The 18,537-nt window shown below is 48.8% G+C and overlaps 1 protein-coding gene across 17 annotated transcripts in view; it reads left to right on the top strand.

Annotated features, from left to right (window-relative positions):
• Positions 1-18,537, top strand: part of FBRSL1 (fibrosin like 1) — a 484,528-nt gene that overhangs the window by 403,117 nt on the left and 62,874 nt on the right. The gene's annotated exons all lie outside the window — the stretch shown is intronic.

Raw genomic sequence — 18,537 nt, 5'->3', positions numbered from 1 at the left:
AGCCAGAGGACCGCTGATAGATTTTTCACTTCGATTGCCTTTCTGAGAGTTCCCCCCTTCTTCCAGTTTTCTTGGACTGCATTACATTTAATCAGGCCTCCGAAGTCTTTCCTGTAGTCCACAGTATTAAAAAGCACACCGATGTGACTGAAAAAAAAAAAAGGCAATTTACTCAGGAAGTGCCAGCCTGGTTTTGGGAGAGCGGGTTGGCGCAGTGTGGCTCCATGTAATGTCTCCAATTACAGTGAGCATCTCCTCCCTCTCCATTCCAGGTCTGGAGTGATGAGTTTCTCTAATTACCGTCATTTGAATGAGAGCTTGTGGAGGAGAGGGTTTCTCTTGCTCATGCAGAGCTTGTGAGGTGGGCTCACGCTTGCAAATGTTACTACCGTGGGGTCTGGCAAAGGAGTGTGGAAAGGCCCCAAATGTAATTTCTCAGAGATAAAATGTCAGCTGTCAGACCTGTATCTGGCTGTAAACCCCCTCGCGTTGTAGACAGAAGCCATAAAGATCATGGTGAGGGTGAGGTTCGGGAGGGGAGGAGGTAACGTGCTGGGAAATTAATCACTGAGTTCAGGCTGTCCTCCCCCGCTCGTCACGGGAGCAGGATGTCGAGGAGTTAATCACAGTGAAGGAGCTGACGTAACGCGGCCGCCGCAGCAGAAGAGCCCTCTGGAAGCTCTCGCTTCCTGGCTGTTCTCCACCTTGTCCCGTCTCGTGGCACCTGGTTGCATTGTTGGGTGCTACCAGTGAGAGAAGATTGACTGGTAGACACGTCTAGAGGGGGTGGGAGGCTCGTGAGAGCGGGATGCCCTATGGAGATGGGCAAGAGGCCTTTCTGGGAACGTCGGGAGACGTGCTCCATGTCGGGGAGAGAGGCCGGGCTCTCGCAGCGCTGCGGCGGGGTTCGTGTCCGTCCTTGTGGGGTGACAGGCTGGAGGAGAGGCGCTGGCAGAGGTGCTCCTCAGTACGTTCAAGGTGCACGAAGGAGTCTGCGGAAACTATCTGCAGCAGGTGTGTGCATGCCAAGCAGGGAGCAGCCAAGGTGCTTTTATTTCACATTGTTTCTAAATGTCACAGTTCTGAATCACCTTCAAAACATTCAAACACTCTCGACGGCTCTCTTCCTTCTAGTGCCCCATATTTGTGTTCAGCATCCGTTTCCCAAAAAGCTCTGGTGAAAGGGTATTGTTCAGGTAAACACATGTCTTGCTGCAGGAAGAGGCAAGCAGATCTGTTGAATGATGCAGCCGAAATGTGTGTAAAACAACCAGCATAAAAGTGTATTTAAAGTTAGTAAAATCATATATAGCTAGTTAAAGTAAAATCCAGACTTACAGAGTTGAAGGTAGATATGGACTACCAAATCAGGAGTAGCCATGCTCTCTCCCAGGGATTTTTTTTTTAGTCAGAGCTAGCTCAAGTTAACTGTCTGTATAAAAGCATATGTGATGACATAGCCTTGGGCAGGGAGAGAAGGAAGAAGCATTAACACACTGGAGCTACTGCATAATAATATGCAGGGTTTGAATACTAATTTTGATCACAGTTGACAAACATTATAAGAATAGAAGAAGGAAAAGAGGCAGACAACGAAATCTTCAGACCTGGGAAGTGCAGCCTCCCCTTGAGCTGGCAAGTTCAAAAAAACCTGTGCTAGGCTTTGAATTCAGTCTTTCACTTAGCAAAACCAAATGGTATGGCAAGTTGGGCAGGGACACTGGCGTCAGGAGCCTGGATGACAAGGTAAATTGGAAATGGATGTCTCCTGGAGATAATTTTGTGCTTGTTGGACCCAACCGTGCAAGGTTACTCGGCTCCCTTTAAGCTGTTGGGTGTGCAGATTTCCAAAGGGCAGAGGTTCTGCAGCCCAGCAGTTCTGGAGTCTCTGTGTAGAGACAATGTAGGGTTTTAAGCTGAGAAGTTGCACAGAGCGTTAGGACATCTCTGCGCTTTGGAACGGAGGAGCACACAGGGCAAGGTGGGGAGCAGGGTGGAGAGCACCGACACGCAGCTGCAGCGGTGCCGGTAAAGGTAGGAGGCGGAATACAAAGGGCAGCATCTTCTGTGCTGCTGTTTTTGGCTGCAGCCAGCTCAGTGTCTGGATGCTTTTCCCTTTCATTATTCAGAATGAAACACATGAGCGAGTCCAGGTTGTGCTCCCTTTGCTGGTGGTTCTTATTAGCTTGTTAATGATCTTCCTAGGTTTTAAGTGTCTACAAATGCCAGTTCTCAAATAACCCGAGTTGAGGGCAGCGGTCCTTGGCAGGGTGGCCTGATTTCTCCTCGGGATAGCTTCGTGTTTTGTTCTCTTCCAAGCCCTGTTAACTTGTCACTATAAACGAGGCGCTGGAGGAAACCACAGGGATTTTGTTGCCTCATGGATATTCCTCTTCCCTTAACCTGCCTCCCGTGCCCTTTCCGAAGGGAGCTTGTCTGCCTGGCGATTGACAGCTTCCGAGCAGCTCTGCTGGCTTTTCTGTCTCCTTTTTATTATTCAGGCGCTTTTCTCGGGCGGTTGCTCTGCTCTTCTGGAGCCGCCTGAGCCACTCGGTTTTCTGCCTCTGCGGCCAAGGAGCCCCGGCTGCTTCCAGGGCTGGGGAGTGGGACGTGGACCAGCCAGCGGGGCCGGTGACTGGGGCAAGGACCTGTCCCCAGGACGGGGACAGGCGGTGGCCGTGGGACGGCAGAGAAGCAGCCGCTGCCTCTCACCCGCTCGCTCTGAGGGCTGTTCTTGCCCAAAGATGCTGCCCTCTGTCTTTTTTCCTCCCCTTTGTGTTTGCCCAGTAGCTGGGATACATTTCAGTGTCCATTTCAGTGTCAATTTTTTACATATGTGCGTAGAAATATCTAAATCATTAGGAGAAAAACAAGTTCTCATCCGTGAAGAGAGAGGTTTTGCGTGCTTCCTTAGAAAGGTGTTTTTTTGTTCATGCTTCAGGCTTAGGGAGAATTACACAAACATCAGCTACAGCTTCAATATAGCTGTTGTTGCCACCACTCTTGCAAATCCATGTGAGCACAGTGAGGTAGGCCAGCTTTCTGGCTTGGGATTTTCTATCCAGGGGTTCAAGCCTCCTGTCTTTAGCATTACGTGTTTCCAAGCGCCAGGGCATTCCAGCTAGTCGCAGAAGAGAGCTAATAAAATGGCTGAGGGAAAGGGGCCACCACACGTTCCCTCCTGCGGAGGCCCTGGGAACGTCGCTGCGGACGTGTGCCCGTGCCGCCGAGGCCTCCCTATCCCTCGCCTACGGAGCTGTGAAGGAATTTAGAGACAAGTGCAAGAGAATAAACCTTCCTGCTCAAAGAAATCCTTAAAATGTCCATCAGAGCTGCTGCAAGCGCTGGGAGGCGGCTGGAAGCGTTCCAGCGCCGGAGCCTTTGTCTCCATCCATCACGGGCGCTGCAATCTTTGTGCCCCCAGCTTCAAACAAGGGCTTCACGCTGTCCTTGCAATCTGCCTTTATGCAGCCGAGTGTGGAGGCTTCTAATTACGAGGCCGAGCGGCGCGGCGGGTGGGGAGCCGTGCTGTGCCCCGCAGCCGCGTACCTGATTATCCGGCGCTGAGGTCGTTAGAAGGGTTACTCCTGAGTTTAAGCCCGCGCCGCAAGACCCCTAATTATTTGCTGCTCTGCAAGTTGCATTAAAAAGAAATTGTTGAAAAGACAAAGGACGGAATAACATTTCCTCCGTCGTCCTCGCCGCTCTCCCCCCTCCGCGGCACACACAGACACGCACCCCCCACCTCTCCCCGCTGCGCCCAGAGCTACTTTTCACGCTCGGGTTGGTGCAGGCTCTGATAAAGCCATTGAAAGATGCAGCGGGGAGACGAGCGCTCCCAGGGACGGGCGAAAGCAGAAGAGGAAGCCCAAGGAAAATGACCCCCTCCCAGGTAGATACAGCCCGGCACTGCTTGCTGAAGGAGCTGTCCCACAGAGCGGAATTAGAGAAGAGATTAACCGTCCTTTATTGTTTTGTTTCACTTCCTAGGGAGCGATGTAATGTAGTTTCTTCCATGGTGAAAAACCCGCTTCAGCTGGAGCTCCGGGAAGCCTGAATCACTACAGATAACGCATTCAAAGTGCAGTATCCCTTGCACATGCTGCCAGTTCTCATTTTAATCTCCCTAGACATCAAAAAAATTAAAATGTAAAATTCTAAGCCATGCAGTTGAGCGCCGGGAAGGCTGCGCTCGCCGCAGCGCACGCTCCGATCTGGGGCACGCACACGTGTGTCCGCCCCGGCAGGGATAACGGCCTCGCACGTCCTTCCCGGGGAGAGGAGAGCGGAATGGGCTCTCCAGGACCGCGTGTCCCGGCTGCTAATGGAGCTAAACCAGCGCTGGTAGCAGGAGCGCTCCATGTTTGCCGTGCTTCTTGGTGTGATGGTAACATTTTCAGTTTACAGCGTAGGTTATTTCAGGGGGTGTTTGTGGTACCAGGGGTAATGTTTTTTCCACGATTGCTATTTCAAGGCCCCTTTTTTTATTTGCATTATAGAAGTACCTGAAAGCCTTGAGTGACAGGCTGAGATTTCACTGTACTAGGTGCTGTACAAACATGCAGGGGGGAGTTCAGTATTCCGAACTGTTTTTTGTTAGGGAAGATGGAGAATGTCACTTTTTTTTAGAGAGAAGTCGCATTTGTGCAAGAATTTCAGCATCAAAATGTCAAAGTTTGAGTCACTTCTGTACTGGAGAAATTTGCAGACTCTGACATGCTGTATTTTCTTGCAATCCGTGAGCCTTAAATGTTGTTCCATCTTGTGAATCTCAGTTTTACCACTCCTTTGTTTCCTTCTAGTTTTCTATATGTTACTTTGTTCCGGGGGCTTCACTGCCCATCCAGGGCACCATCAGTGGGGAGGCTTCTCCTGTCCGATTCGATCCTTTTCCCCAAGCTCCATTGCTTGGATTTGGTTCTCTGTAGCAGGGAAGGTCACTGCAGCGCGTGGGTACGGGCTTGCTAAAGGTTAGCAGGGCTCGATGCTCGAATGGCTTGAGTGCTCTTTGCTGCTCACCCATGCTGCTCCATCCGAGGTGTGAGCTAATCCCAGCAATTGCCCTTTCCCCTGTTTTATGCATTCAGGATGAACTCATAAGCCTCTTTCCATGTATAAGGGAAGATAACCTTAAATCTCAAGCCCTGAAATAACCCTGAACCTTCTCTACCTGTCAGCTTGATGCATCTGCTTTACTTTCTTATTTCCTGATCTTAGCTGCCATTTAAGAAGTGTTTTTGGTGCAATTACAATGCTCAGAGCAAGCTGAGGATGGCTGTTCCCTCACCTGGAGTTTTATGTGTCTTTTATGTTTTGTATTAAATGACAAAGTTGTCTTGAAGCTACTCTAGAGAGCAAAGTCTTTGTGTCAGTTGGTGTTTGGGGATCTTCCAATCATGCTTCATATTCTCATGGCATCTGCATCTACGATAGCTCAAAATCTCTTGGTTCTGAAATATCATTTCATCCGAGTTGGGACTGTAGTCCTGTATTTGAGACGGAGGCGGTAGTAGTGGTTGATGTTGAGTGATGCTTTCCTTGCAAGGGTCCCTTGCTGACTTCTTTTTCGTTCTGTGACATCTTCTGGTTTAAAAAAGCGCTAGGAGCGATCACAGTTTCTTCCATGCATTTTTTTGCTGTTTTTAACCCCAAAATGCCAAGAGTCTACAAGTTGAGTCATTGTTCAGGTGGCACTGAAAGAGCCATTACTCAGAGACTGCAGATAGTCTTGAGGCTTCAGCAGTGTGCTGACAAATGTCCCCAGAGCATCCGTCTTGCTCATTTCATCAGTTTGGAAATAAAAGAACTTGAAATCTAAAAGCAGCGAAGATAAAAGTGGACTTCATTATAGCACTTTGAAACCCCTGGGCGTGTGCGAGATAATGAAGCAGCCAGCACAGTAAGCCATAGTTCACTTAGCTGGAGCTTTGACACTGCGACCCTCTCAAGGAGTGAATAAATCTTGGGCAAGATCAACTGCTTCTTTTGGAAGGTGGGAACAACAACCTTTAGCTGGACATCTGCATGGAAGGGTAGAATGGGCAGGATGCGAACATCTCAGATGAGCAGTTTATCTTTAATGTGATCATTTTCCCTGTCTCCAAATTTATTATTTTTACCACATTTTACCATTTTACCATGGGTATCTTTTCTACTGTGTGTCAGAGGAGATACTCTTTTAGGTTTCACAGCAATATGTGCTGGTTGAGATGAGATATACAGCCTGCACCAATGCGGGTAAGCCAGGAGTCCCTTGATGGAGCTCCCATATGGATTACCTTGGAGTTGTAAAGGCAGGAGCTCCTGTCTGTAGCTTCAGGTAGCTCTGAAATACCTAGTACAAGACATTGCAACAGCCAGGCACAAAAATATATATATGTGTGTGTGTGTGTGGAGTTAGATGGGGTGGTGATGAAGCGTGCCAAGCAAACCGTGTGCCCTGGGCTGATGCAAGGCCTAGTCCTACAGCTGGTGCTGCTGCATGGTGACCTCGCGCGCTGGCAGGATGTGCTGCCAAGCATTGTGACACTGATTCCCCCCTGGACTGCTTCATCTCAGTTCAAATTAACTTAATACTCCATAATGGCAGCTGTAGATTTATGTTATGATGTGTTTGTGGCAATGGTCCATAGCCGCTTCAGCGCGCGGTGCTCTGAGCTTCTGAGCTTTGCTAAAGTGTTTGAAACAGCCTGATCTGTGCAGAACTGAAGAGACGGGAGAGCAAAGGAGAGGATACAGGAGAGACAGCGAGTGCTGGCTGTTGTCTGGCTTTACATGGAGCCTGTTAGCTGCCGCTTCCTGAGCTGTTGTGAATTTTCCTGTTTGAAAAACTCAGGGTGAATCTCTTCCACTCTTTTAATGCTAAAGAAAATCTTTGTACTTTGATTGTGTTTATACTTTAAAGAAGGGATCAGTGGATTTAAGAATGTGATGTTTTTCTTTAAATCAAGACGAGTGCAAGTGTAAAGGTATAAAGTCATGAAATCAGCAGTCATGACTCACACCCCAAAGGTGGTGGGATGAAAAAAGAAGGGGAAAATGGAGTTCTTTAGTTAGTATGGGACTTCTATTTCCATCGGTTGAGACGTTGGGCATCCAGCTGTCACAGCATTAGGCCCGTACCCAAAATTGTGTGGGGGAGGTTTCCTTTTCTAGTTTTTTCAGTTGCTACCCCAGCCTAGCCCATGCAACCTTTAGGACAAGTGTGTTTTGATCACGTTGGCAGTGGCCTTGTCCGACCAGCAGTCCTGCCAAGGCCATGGCTGGACGTCGGGATCAGGAGGAAGCCGTATGGATTGGTTCAGCACAGTTAACACCCAGTTCAGTCGCTGGCCGCTAGCGCGTTGCGAGCCCCCTGCTCAGGGAGCAGGATCAAACGTGACCCTTGCAAAGATGCTTGGGAGCCAGCGGAGCGGGGGGATTAGCTCTGCACAGGGACCTTACGAGAGCAGAGAGCCACAATAGCCGTCTCTGTGCCAGCTTTATCCCTGCTGCCGGGAGGGACCGTGTCAGGAGACCCCTCGCCCTGGTCCGGCTCCCGGACGCGCTCAGGCCGCTGGCAGTCGGCGTGACCAGAGGAGCCTCCGCGCGGCTTTGGGTTACACGGACACTTACCCAGGCCCAGGGATGGGCTCACACTGGGAAGATGTAAAAGGAACTTTCGCCATGTTATGCCCTTCCTGCACCCAAGGCTCAGCTGTGTGAGAGGCTGATCTATTGTCACCCCAGGTTGCAATCCCTGGAAACCTGAAAAATACTCTCGTTGTCTCTGGGTATTGATTGATACCATGAGGTTTTTTTTTTTCCTCCTACATAAAGGAGACATTTAATTGAACTAATTATCTAATTTATTGCCTGTTTAACTGGGATTTTAGCTGTATAAATTAATACTGCAAACCAAAAACGCTCTTAAAACTTTAACCCCCTTTCCTTTTCCTTAAACTGTGTTGCGGCTGCGAGATCACATAAATAAACCCGGAGGAGTAACGTGGCTGCTGCTGCTGGAGTCACTCATTGCATGTCAGGATGGAGCTGCAAGGACCAAAGAAGGCTGCTTTGCTCGTGCTTTAGTTTCTCTTTAAGCCAGGTAGAGCCTTCCCTTCGCCTTTGTATTTGCAAAAAGGAGAGTTAGGAGGATTGTGTACAAAAAGGGATTTTTGTCCCAGTGGGAATGGCCCTCTTCTGCCTTTCTCTGCTTTCTTTATATGAGTATGTAAATATATGTAAATGTATACGGCGGCTTGGATCTGCCCTCTGCATCTCCCCCTCCCATGTATAATGTATGTGTTAAACATGTAATCATTAATCAGCTTTGTGGGGAGTGGAGACAAGAAAGGCTCTTTGATGATAGATGTATACTTGTGACTGTGCTTATATGTCTGTTTATTAGGCAGCATGGTGCTATCAAAAGAAATTCCAGGTCCCTGAGGATACAAAGGAGTACATGGGGAACAAATGAAGGGGGGGATTCAACCTCTCCTGCTGTAAAACACTGTCTTCTATCACCTACCTCCTTTTTTTGGACTGAAATCGAGGACATCCCTGAATGAGGTGCTTGCTTAAAAAGCACAACAATGTTAACGTAGAAGTGAAGCTGTAGTTAACATTGCCTGGGCTGGGTGGGAGTCTTGAAGGCAGGATGACATTATTGCTTTTCTCTGCGCATACGGGAAGTGGTTTCAACCAAAAAATCGCTCAGTTTATTGAGCATAAGCAGAGCAATTTAGGCTTTGGGAACCTGTGATGTTCTGGAAGACACAGATGGAGGGTGGTCGCTGCTCAAAGAAAAGCAGTGCTCTTGTGGGCACCCATCTCAGCGCGTCTCACAGGCTGCTCCGTGTTGCTGGAGGACCTGGGGCGCTGGAATTAACTTGTCTGAAGATGAGGGTAGATGTGGGGAGATGGACGGCTCCGCGCTTCTCTTCCCACGAGGTACTGCAGGACGGGCTGGTGACCTGGGAGCCTGATGGGCCCTTTCCCAGGCAATTCCCAGTTGTAGCTCGGGGGGCTGCCAGTCTTGGAAAGTTGTGTGTGTGTCTTTCTATGAAACTGTGATCCCCGGAATGACAAAGTTGGAATAGACATGCTTGAGAGGAAAAAAAAAAAAAAGATGAAAAATCCAAATTATTTAAGTGGCTTAGATAATTTTTTTCTCTCTTCTTACTCAGCTTGTGTGACAAGTGCCCATTTTGAGGAATAGCTAATAAAATATGTATTTTAAATGAGTCTAAAAGGTGTCTTTGCCTCATTGGGCACAGAATTGCTGCACCTTTCCCTCAGCATTCCTTCCACGCCAGTCAGGAGATGAGGAGGCCTGATTGGAAGTGCTGAAGTGCACAGGGAACAGCAGTCCCGATGCCATCAGCCATCTGCTCCGCATCCCGCAATCCGTCACCGGCCGGGGAGCCGCAGAAGGAGCCGTGCGTGTGCAGGGAGACTGGGAGGCAAACGGGAAAAGTGCAAATTCCATTTTCTGCGGTCTGCTCGACGCGGAGCAGCAGATGGATTGGCTGCAGCCTGCCAGATTCATCAAGGTGTATCTGGTGTTTTAGGGAAGCAGAAATGGATTTTGGTTTTTAGTTCATGCTGTCTAGGGCTCCAAAAGGAGCTGTTGAGTGATGGAGGGTGTTGCTTTGGAAACAAACCACTTTATTTATTGCAAGCTGTTGTCCTTTTTGGTTAAGATACATGAATTTGCCAAGATGCTGTGCTACACCTCTCGAGTAGGTCTTTTTCAAGTCCAATACAATTAAAAATAAAAGAAAACAGAAACCTCAAGACCTACCCAACAAAGTGTATATGCACATGCTTTGGACTAACGAAAGCTTTGGTTATAATAAGACAGCAGATTCATCTATTTTGAATATTTCGCTGTATTTCAAACTTTCCTCCTCTCTTCTGCCAAAATCGGCACTTCTAGTTTGTTTCAGTTGAACTGAAAACCACAAAATGTTGAGAACCTGATCAGAATTTTCCTAAATTGTTGACTGTCCGATTCTGTGTTTTCAGTTTTGGAGGCTTCCCTGAGTTTTTCGTTTTTGCAGAAGAAGCAAGCAAGGCGTTTTAGTTTAGGAAAGTGCTCAAGTACCTCGGCTACAGTGAGATTAAGCACATATGTAGAGCTAAGCATTTGATCAAGTGCTTTTCCGAGCGCACCTTCTAGAAAATTGATGTCTCTCTTCCTGCTCTTGCTAAGCTAATGGGGAGATGCTGGGGTCTGATCGCAGCCTTTTGTGCATTTTCAAGATAGTGTCTCTGGAGGATCATTACACACATCCCTCTGCAGCACGTACAAGGAGATTGTCACCAGGAAGGTGATAGTCGCTGGGTATTAACATGCAGGATTAGTATGGCTCTTTTTTTTTCACTATAGTCTTTTCATCCCCTTATTAAGCAGGCACAGTCATTTCTGTTCTATAATCACAAAGGCTTCTTGCAACGCTACATTTGTGCCTTCAATTCAAGAAATAAACTCCAGCGAAAGGAGCTATTGGCTACTCTGTGGTGAAGAGAGCTGTGGAAAGGATGCAGCCCTTGGCCCCGACCGAGGGGAGGCTCCGGAGAGACCAGCCGGGGTCTCCGGCCATCCTCTGCTCCGGGGATGCTGCTGTGTGGAGAGGGCTGCGCTGGGTGGACGAGGAGAGGCCTTGCTCTCGCGCTCCTTGCAGAGGCCTCTCGTGCCAAACGGGCAGCAGGTCGTGCTGGCCGGCACCGTGCCTCCTCCTGCACCGTTCGGGAAGGCCGCGCGTGCCCGTGCCCCGCACGCTGCAGGTGCTGGCCGAGCCCGCGAGCGTTGCCTGCCGGCCCAAGCGCGTCCACTCGGACTGCGTTACAGCAGGGGAAGAGCAAAATCGAGTCAGTCGTGCTCTGCTCATTCACAGGCCCACGGGCAAGCACGGGAGAAGGGTTTGGATACACAGGCACCGGGAGACAGCCAGCATTTACCAGAAAGGGAGGGACGTTTCATGAGCAAAATTCGGCAGAAACAAAAAGGAAATCTTTGTAATTGCAATTATGCCATATTCTAACAAGTGCCGTTAGACAGATTGGGCTGCTGGAGTGCAGCATCTTCCCCGTGCAGGGCATGCAATGAGAATTCAGTCTTTTCATTCTTCTTGAGACTTACCAGACCTCAATCTAGCAGCTTTTAGCAGAAAGAACCATGTTTTTGTTGAAAATTGCTGGTTACTGATACAAGCCAATAACTGGGAGAAGTTTCCTATGGCATGAGGAAATGGCCTGTTTTTGTGGTCAGCAGCTGGCATGGTGTGTGTTTAACTGCTTTAATGTGTTTTGCAACCCCATCCAAATAGCTGCTGCGAGTGTAGTACAAAAGAATTAAATTTGGAAGAGCTTGGTGGGTGTAGCTGATCACATATTCACCCTGTTGGCTTCAGCTGGCTTGTAGAATCCATGTACCCAGAGCATGGAAAACACAGAGCTTTTTAAAAGAAAACTAGCGGTTCTCTGCATCAGATCAGTTCATGTCTGCACAGACGGTTTCTCAACTTGAATTGCCAGTAGCATCATCAGTGAAGGCTCTAAACGATGTTTTTTGTTCATTTGGGTTTTGGGGCTGTTTTGTTTTGTCTGCCTGATTGCGGTCTATAAAGGAAAAATTGCAAAGAAAAGAGCCAAAGGAAAGGCAAAAGGCATTGTACAGGAAGAAAAAGATTATAGCAGGGCTGCATAATGTTTTGGAAATGAGAAAATCCTCAATAGACTGGAATGGTCTTTCAAGAGTGGGAATGTACTCATCCACCAGAAGAATGGAAAAAGAAGGGCTGGGCGGTTGGTGGGATTCTCACAAAGGAGGGTAGATCCTTTTCCCTTTGCATCAAGTGGTCCATGGAAATTAAACTGTCCTCTCAATGCCAGGGGGAGTTCCTGACCAAAATGGATCACAGCATGTTGGACATTGTGAAGAAGTTTTCTCTGCTGCTGCTTCATGCTCCATGGAGCGTGTTCCATGGGGCATTTGCTTGAAGAGCATAATTAGGATACGCATCTGGAAAAACACACAAGGCACAGACATAGCAAAATACTAGAACCCAGGTGTATTTTAGTCCACTGTGGATGATGGAAAAGAAATTGAGACAAGCAGCATCAAAATTTACTTCCCACAAATTTTATTTCTCCATTTCTTCATGTACTTTGGCTTACGCACACAGAAACCCTCTTGTGTAAAGGAGAAAGTTATGCCATTTAAATCTCATGAAAGAACTTTGAATTAAGAGGAAACTTTGTAATACAAAGAGAGAATGTAGACCTGGCACGTAAAGTGAGGAAAGATTTCTGTGCTTCGGATGTAGGGCACGAAGAGGCTCAGCAAATGCCTGGCCCGAGTTTCATAACGTGTCTGTTAGTGTCATACCTGATTTCTCATGGAGCTGATGAGGTGGCCAAGGGAGTTTGTTGCTGGCTGCGTTAGCCTTCGACTAGGGAGGGCAGCAACATGTGGGAACTGAGGATCTTTCAGCTTCTTGAAGACGAGGATGAGGAGATTGTTTGTGAAAGCAACTGGAATGGGGCATGGAAAAATCCAGGAAGCCTGTTTTTACCCACGGGGTGAAACTCTCTCTTTGGCTTGGCCCATAGCCAGTGGCACGGCGTAACAGAAACTTTTGAATTCGTGCGTCTGCTGCTTGGCCAGTCCTCACTGGAGCCTGTCGGAGCAAACGGAGCTGCCTGTTCTGGAACCGTTTTAGCTGGAATCAGCTCCCAGCAGACCGGCGCTAATAACTCCTGTCTCCGAGCGCTCCGGCCTGCGCTGCGCGCCCTGCAGCGGGGCCGTGAGGCGGCTCGCGGGCCGGGCAGGCCGCGGGCCCAGCTGCTAAAGCCATCGCAGCTCAAAGCGCCGCCGCGGCCGAGCTCCAGGCTGCCCTTCCCGGGGGGGTTAATGCTTTAAACAGGGCTCGGCGTCGAGCAGCTCTTTCTGTGAGCGTTCTGCGGGCGTTTGACAAAGACTCCTGTTCTCCAGCAGCAGGAAGGAACGAGGCAGGAACAGACCCAGTTGGGGTGGGAAGGGGCAAGACAGAGAGGAGCAGCCAAACGGGGGCTGCAGTTGGGCTGGGGTGTGGGTACGTGTGGAGAGATGCTGCTCTACGTGCGCTCCCTCACACCTGGTATTAAATCAGGAGAAAAGCCTTCCACCTTCTGTTGCTGGGAGTTATGCTCTTTAGAGCCGGGTTCGACAGTTGTTATTGCAATTTTGTGGTGCTCTTTTGATTTACAGCTGTTTTTACGACCATTGAGACAGCCACAAATCGAGGAAATCTCATAAAACAGAGAGTAAACGTCTCCTTCACAACCCAGGCAGAGTTTTGGCATCCGTGCTTATTCCATAGAGCAGGATGTGTAAACAATATTGTGTCCCCTGAGTGGCTGATATCAGTACAGTTAAGTGGTAACAGCTTGAAAAATGCATTTCTCGTATATTAGCGGTAAAACTCGAAATGGGCCCCCAGGCTAAAGTAAATTGGTGACATTTTGCAGCAGAAAGGAAGAAAAAAAATAAGGGCAGGAATTGGAAATGAGGAGCCCCAGCTTTGAAAGCAGTGGGACTGGAGCCAAAGTTGGATTTATCTGCATTATTGCAGTATGGAAATAAATGGATCCACCACACTTGTTGCAAGGCATATCTAATTGGAGAAGACACATTATACATCCGCTGCAAGGAGTGGACTGCCCCCTTAGCCGCCTTCGTACGCGAAGGTTGAGGTCAGTTGATGCCGCCTTTGATCCAAGCGTAGTGATGAGAGCTGCTTTTGGGATCTGGTGTCGGGGGGGACGCACGCGGTGCCTCCTTCCTTTAAAAAGCAGGTGAGCCCAAGCCCCAGTTCTGGGAGCGTTTCCCTGCGGGTTTCGTGGAGCATCAGCTCCAGATCCACAGCCTGAGGGTTTCTCATTTCTGGGCCCAGAGCAGAGCTGTTGCGCAGAGCTAATGGAGCAGTGACGTTAGGTAGAAACACAAAACATTCAAAGGGACAAAGGAATTACTGCTGTTGATGGGTAGAGTTGATAGTGGGCTTATAAGAGTCAACCTGATGAACACCTGGGAGACTGGTTCTAATATTTCAGCACATTTCAGGATTACCACATCCGTATTACTTACCTGCTGAATATTTGATGTCTCCATCATGTATAGAGTTGCTGTTATCTGATGGGGGTGACAGGAGCTTTCGGTGCCTTGTAGCTTTTTAGTTTGATTTTGTAATTCATGCATGAACCTCAGCCTAATTCAAGTTAATTTGGTTTCCTGTTCATGAAAGAAAGGTGTGAGAAGTCCTTCCACTGTTGTTGTCTTTATAGTGTCTGTCAGAAAAAGTTTTCGAATAAAAAAGCTGTTGTTCCTTTCCCCATCTAATATTCAGGCTCCCCCATCCCTAATTAACCTAGTGGATTGTGTTTAAAATCTGGGCAGCTGCAATGGTTCATAGACCCATAATCCAGATGGTTCAGAAAATGTTTTTCTCTTTGGATCAAGAGAGGAAGGGAATGTAGATGCTCACTCGTTTTATTCGTATAGTGTTCAGGGTAACAGGCAGCTTCCCATTTGCTTTGTTTTGCTTTCAGGTGTTGTCTGCAAAGAGCTAGCCTAAAGCTGCCTAGTCTAGTGAGGCCATGGTATATATATATTCCTACAATTTCTGGAGGCAAAACAAGCACGTCCATCCGCCAGGATCTTTCATGAGCCCTTTGCTGCTGCTGTTAAAGCTGCAGTAAATGACATTTTTATCCAGAGGTTATTTGCTGAGATGTTTGCTGGTATGCTTAGTTAAAAGATTGGGAAGGAGGGGATTGCGGTGTTTGCTCAAGAATGCCTTCATATTGGTACCGTGTTTCTTAAGTTTCACCTCCTGGAGTCATGTTACTGCACAAGAATCTCAGTTGACATATATATTATATGGAATGCTTTTAGAGCGGCTTAAAAAGCAGAAAATGGTTGTTGACTAGTGCAGAGGAATGCCCAACTTCTTTGCTTTTTTAAAGCTGTGGTGTTTATTGACTCTCTTTCATGTGAATCCCCTTGGGGTTTTTTTATAATTATTTTGCAATGTCCTGGCACAGACACATGAGGCTGGCGGGGGGATTGCAGCAAGTATCACCGTGAGCATGGATGGTGAAGGAAGAGAAGGCAGGTGACCACGGAGTGCCAGAAGAGGTGAATTCCCCCCAAATCACGGTGTGGGTGCCTCGGAGGGTCTCTCAGAATGGGTAGTGCTAGTGCCACTCCGGAATGGTTCATGTCACTGTAACGTTCATGTTGGCCAAGGAATCTCTCCTATATGCAAGTCTGGTGGGTTCAGCAGTTTCCCTTTAAACCTCTTGGGAAGGCTGCTGGATTCAGAAGGGGAATTTCCATGGGCAGAGAAGCCTGGCTGAATCGCACTGGCTGCCGTTGCAGCGCCTAAGGTTACGATGCCTGTGTTAGAAAAGAAAGCCCCTACGTTTCATCACAGGGAAGGGTTTGGGCTCCATCAGCACAGCAAACCTGCATAATTCCAGGTTTGAGAAGAATATGGCCTTGGGAAAAGTCCCAGGTTTAGAGAACAGTTTCAGTGTTCGACCCAGGAGAAATGTGCATGGCCCAACAGACCTTCCAGAGCTCTTGGTCCCCTCTCTCTTGGCCTCCCTCTCTCTGGGGATGGTTTCAAGTTGAGCAGGACCCAACCCAGCAAGCTACAACTCCCGTGGAGATGGCAGATGCTCTTCGTGAGTTTGCACTTTGACAACTCAGAGGCTTTCTGTGCATGACGGGGAGTCCTGGTCGGGAGCCCCTTCCTCCTGCTGCTTGCACAGCTGTGGGAGGAGTGGACCAGCGAAAGAACAGTGCTTTTGTGCTGCACAGTTATGTGTTTAACATAATAAATGTTTATTGTCCTCCGGAGCAAAGGAGCAATAGGCTAAATTATAGCCCGGGGAGGGAAAGCTAGAATCATGAGGTATAGGCTGTTAATTATCTTTTTTTTTAGCTGTCATAATGTACTGGCGTTTGCCGGCAGCTCGCCCCCTCCTCCTGATCCATTACCTCCGCCGCTATCTCGCAGTATCTGCTTCCCGCCGCCGCCTCCCCGCGCTCCTGCTCTTTCATTCGCGAGGCATCTCGGGCCCCCGGAGAGATTTGCGACTCCTCTCGCAGCAGCAGCCGCTGGCGGCGATAAAGGCCCCGCGCCTGCCTCCCTCCGATTAATCAGCCCTCGCGCGGCCCCGATGGGGTGTTAATTTGCAAAGGCGGCGGACGGGCCGCGGCGATAAGCCCAGCAGCTGCCGCGGGCCCACGGGGGGTGGGCAGATACGGCGGCAGCGCTGGGCCGCGGCCAAGGAGGCGCGCGGAACAACAGCAACAAAGGGGCCTTTGCAGGGAGAGCCCCTTCCCGACGAGCTCCCGCGGGTCCGGGCTGCCCGGCGCGATGGGCCGTGCGTCGCGTGCGGTCTGATCAGTCGGCCTGATCTTTCGGAGAATTCACTGGTTGTCAAAGGGGCAGGATGCAAAGGGCTCCCAAAACAGCGTAACGAACGATAGCAAATATTCTGAGCGTTGGGTGTGTGCTGGAGTTCCCAAAAAGTGTTATATAAGGTCCCATTAGGTTCACTGCACGTCCAGTGTATGGATGGATAATGAGAAGGTAGTGGTTCCTGTTTCCCCTAATTTTTTTTTTTTTTAAAAAGCCCTACTGCACGCTATTGCAGCAGCCCGAGGAAGAGCGAAGCACCTTGGCAAATTGAAGCAAATTGTGGCGAGGTTGGGCATTTACTGAGTTTACCTACTCAACGCTCTCCCTCAGGTTCCTAGTACACTCCTGCCATTTTCCCTTTGCTATTTGAATCAGTTGTGGGTTTTTTTTTAATTGAAGGAGGGGATGTTTTACTGAATTTGTGTCAGCCCCTTGGTTCAACTGAATCCTAATGATTCTGCCATCGTTGGCCTCCCTAATTGCTCTAATATTATCTGACAACACGCAGCAGACCATGGACGCTGTTCCCTCCCTGCCTGCCAACGCAGGTTGTTACTCGATACATTTTCGAGCTGCAGCAATTCTCAGACAGACAGTGACCTTTATATGAAATCAAATGTCTTGCGAAACCCTCCCGGTCCCCGAACTGTGATTTATAGCCGTTTGTGTTGGAGGAGGCTCCAGGTGGGATTTGGGTGACACGTAATTGGTTAAAAGATAAAATCCCGGGAAGGCTGCCGTGCCGGCAGGGCCATGGCAGGAGCTGCAGGGATGAATTGCTTGGCAGCGCCGCGCGCGGCCCTCCTCCTCCCGCCCTCCCGCCTCGCTGCCAAGCCCTGGCAGGCCCTTACGATGATAAATGCAGGTAGCTGGCACGGCCCGCGCTCCAGAGCTTGTTCCAGCGCGCCAAGCCCTGCTTGGCATTCCCGGCCAGTGCCAGCGCTCGCGTTTGACGGAAGCCAGGGCACGAGGTGTGAATTTATGTCCACATCCTTCCAGGAGAGGGTAGGGATAATGAAAAGCCGAGCCAGCCCTGGGAGCAGCAGAGTAATTTGGTAGGTACCAAAGTGCCGTCTGCCACCTGTCACTCGCAGGACGTGCCCTGCTCCCCCGCCGCTCTTCCCTGCCGCGGAATTATAACAAGTTCGGGGTGGTTTTGCAAAGAGCGCTCTCCGTTCCCTTTGATTTAGTACAAATAAAATCTGTATCCCGGCCAAATGGCTAGTCTGGCTAGATAGTTTCAAGCTGTAATGACAATAATAAAAACTGCTGCAGTTTATATATGGCATTTCCAACCTTTTCTACTCGTAGGCAGGTTTTCTCCTACCTTTTGTAGCAAAAGCTGCATCAGAAATCAAGTCAGGGGTTGCCTAAGTCAGTGTTGGGGTAATGGGAAAAAGTTAAATGTGAAAGTACAGGCTGAAGCACCTACTTGTCAAGGAGTGGAATCATCTCTCAGGAAAAGGCATGGGATCTTGTTGGAGATGTTGAAAACAGATTGCACAAAGGCCTTGGTAAGTCTGTCATAGGGGAATAGTTTTTCAGTGACTAGGGGATATATTAGCTGCCCTTAACTTAGAGATTTTACTGCCTCAGTGGTGGTAGATGCGGCCTGATGTGGTGATGAAGGGAGAGGACTTGTCCCTTGGATGTCGTTCATGAGCCAGGCTACCCAGAAGCAAGGCTGGTGGCATTGCCCATGGGCTTGGGAATAAAAGCAGTCCAGTGTAATCTTGCTGTTGTTTAAAATAGCAAGATTAAAGGTCAGAGAAGAGAACAGAAACATATATTTCACATTATGCTGTTTTTTTTTTTCTTTTCCCATGCATGGTGGCCATAATTTGTACAGTATACAAATATATAATGTGGGGGAAAACAGTATTGATGAGAATGCAAAATAGCCAGGAGTGTAAAATCAAGGTAGGGTTTGAGATTTGAGAGGAGAGAGATAAGAACAAAGTGCATCTTAATTTAAACAAGGCTATGCAGGTGCAATAACATTAAGCAAGTTTTTTGGCAGGGTTTAATGAGGGACAGCTGGAAACTGCTTTTCTGGTCAGTGTCTGAGAAGAGCTGAGGG

This window comes from Tinamus guttatus, unplaced genomic scaffold (genome assembly GCF_059628265.1).
Source record: "Tinamus guttatus ecotype Peru unplaced genomic scaffold, ASM5962826v1 Tinamus_guttatus_pri_ptg000459l, whole genome shotgun sequence".
In the NCBI taxonomy this organism is placed as follows: Eukaryota; Metazoa; Chordata; class Aves; order Tinamiformes; family Tinamidae; genus Tinamus; species Tinamus guttatus.
The sequence above is the reverse complement of the archived record's forward strand: the minus strand, read 5'-3'. Positions and strand labels throughout refer to the sequence as shown.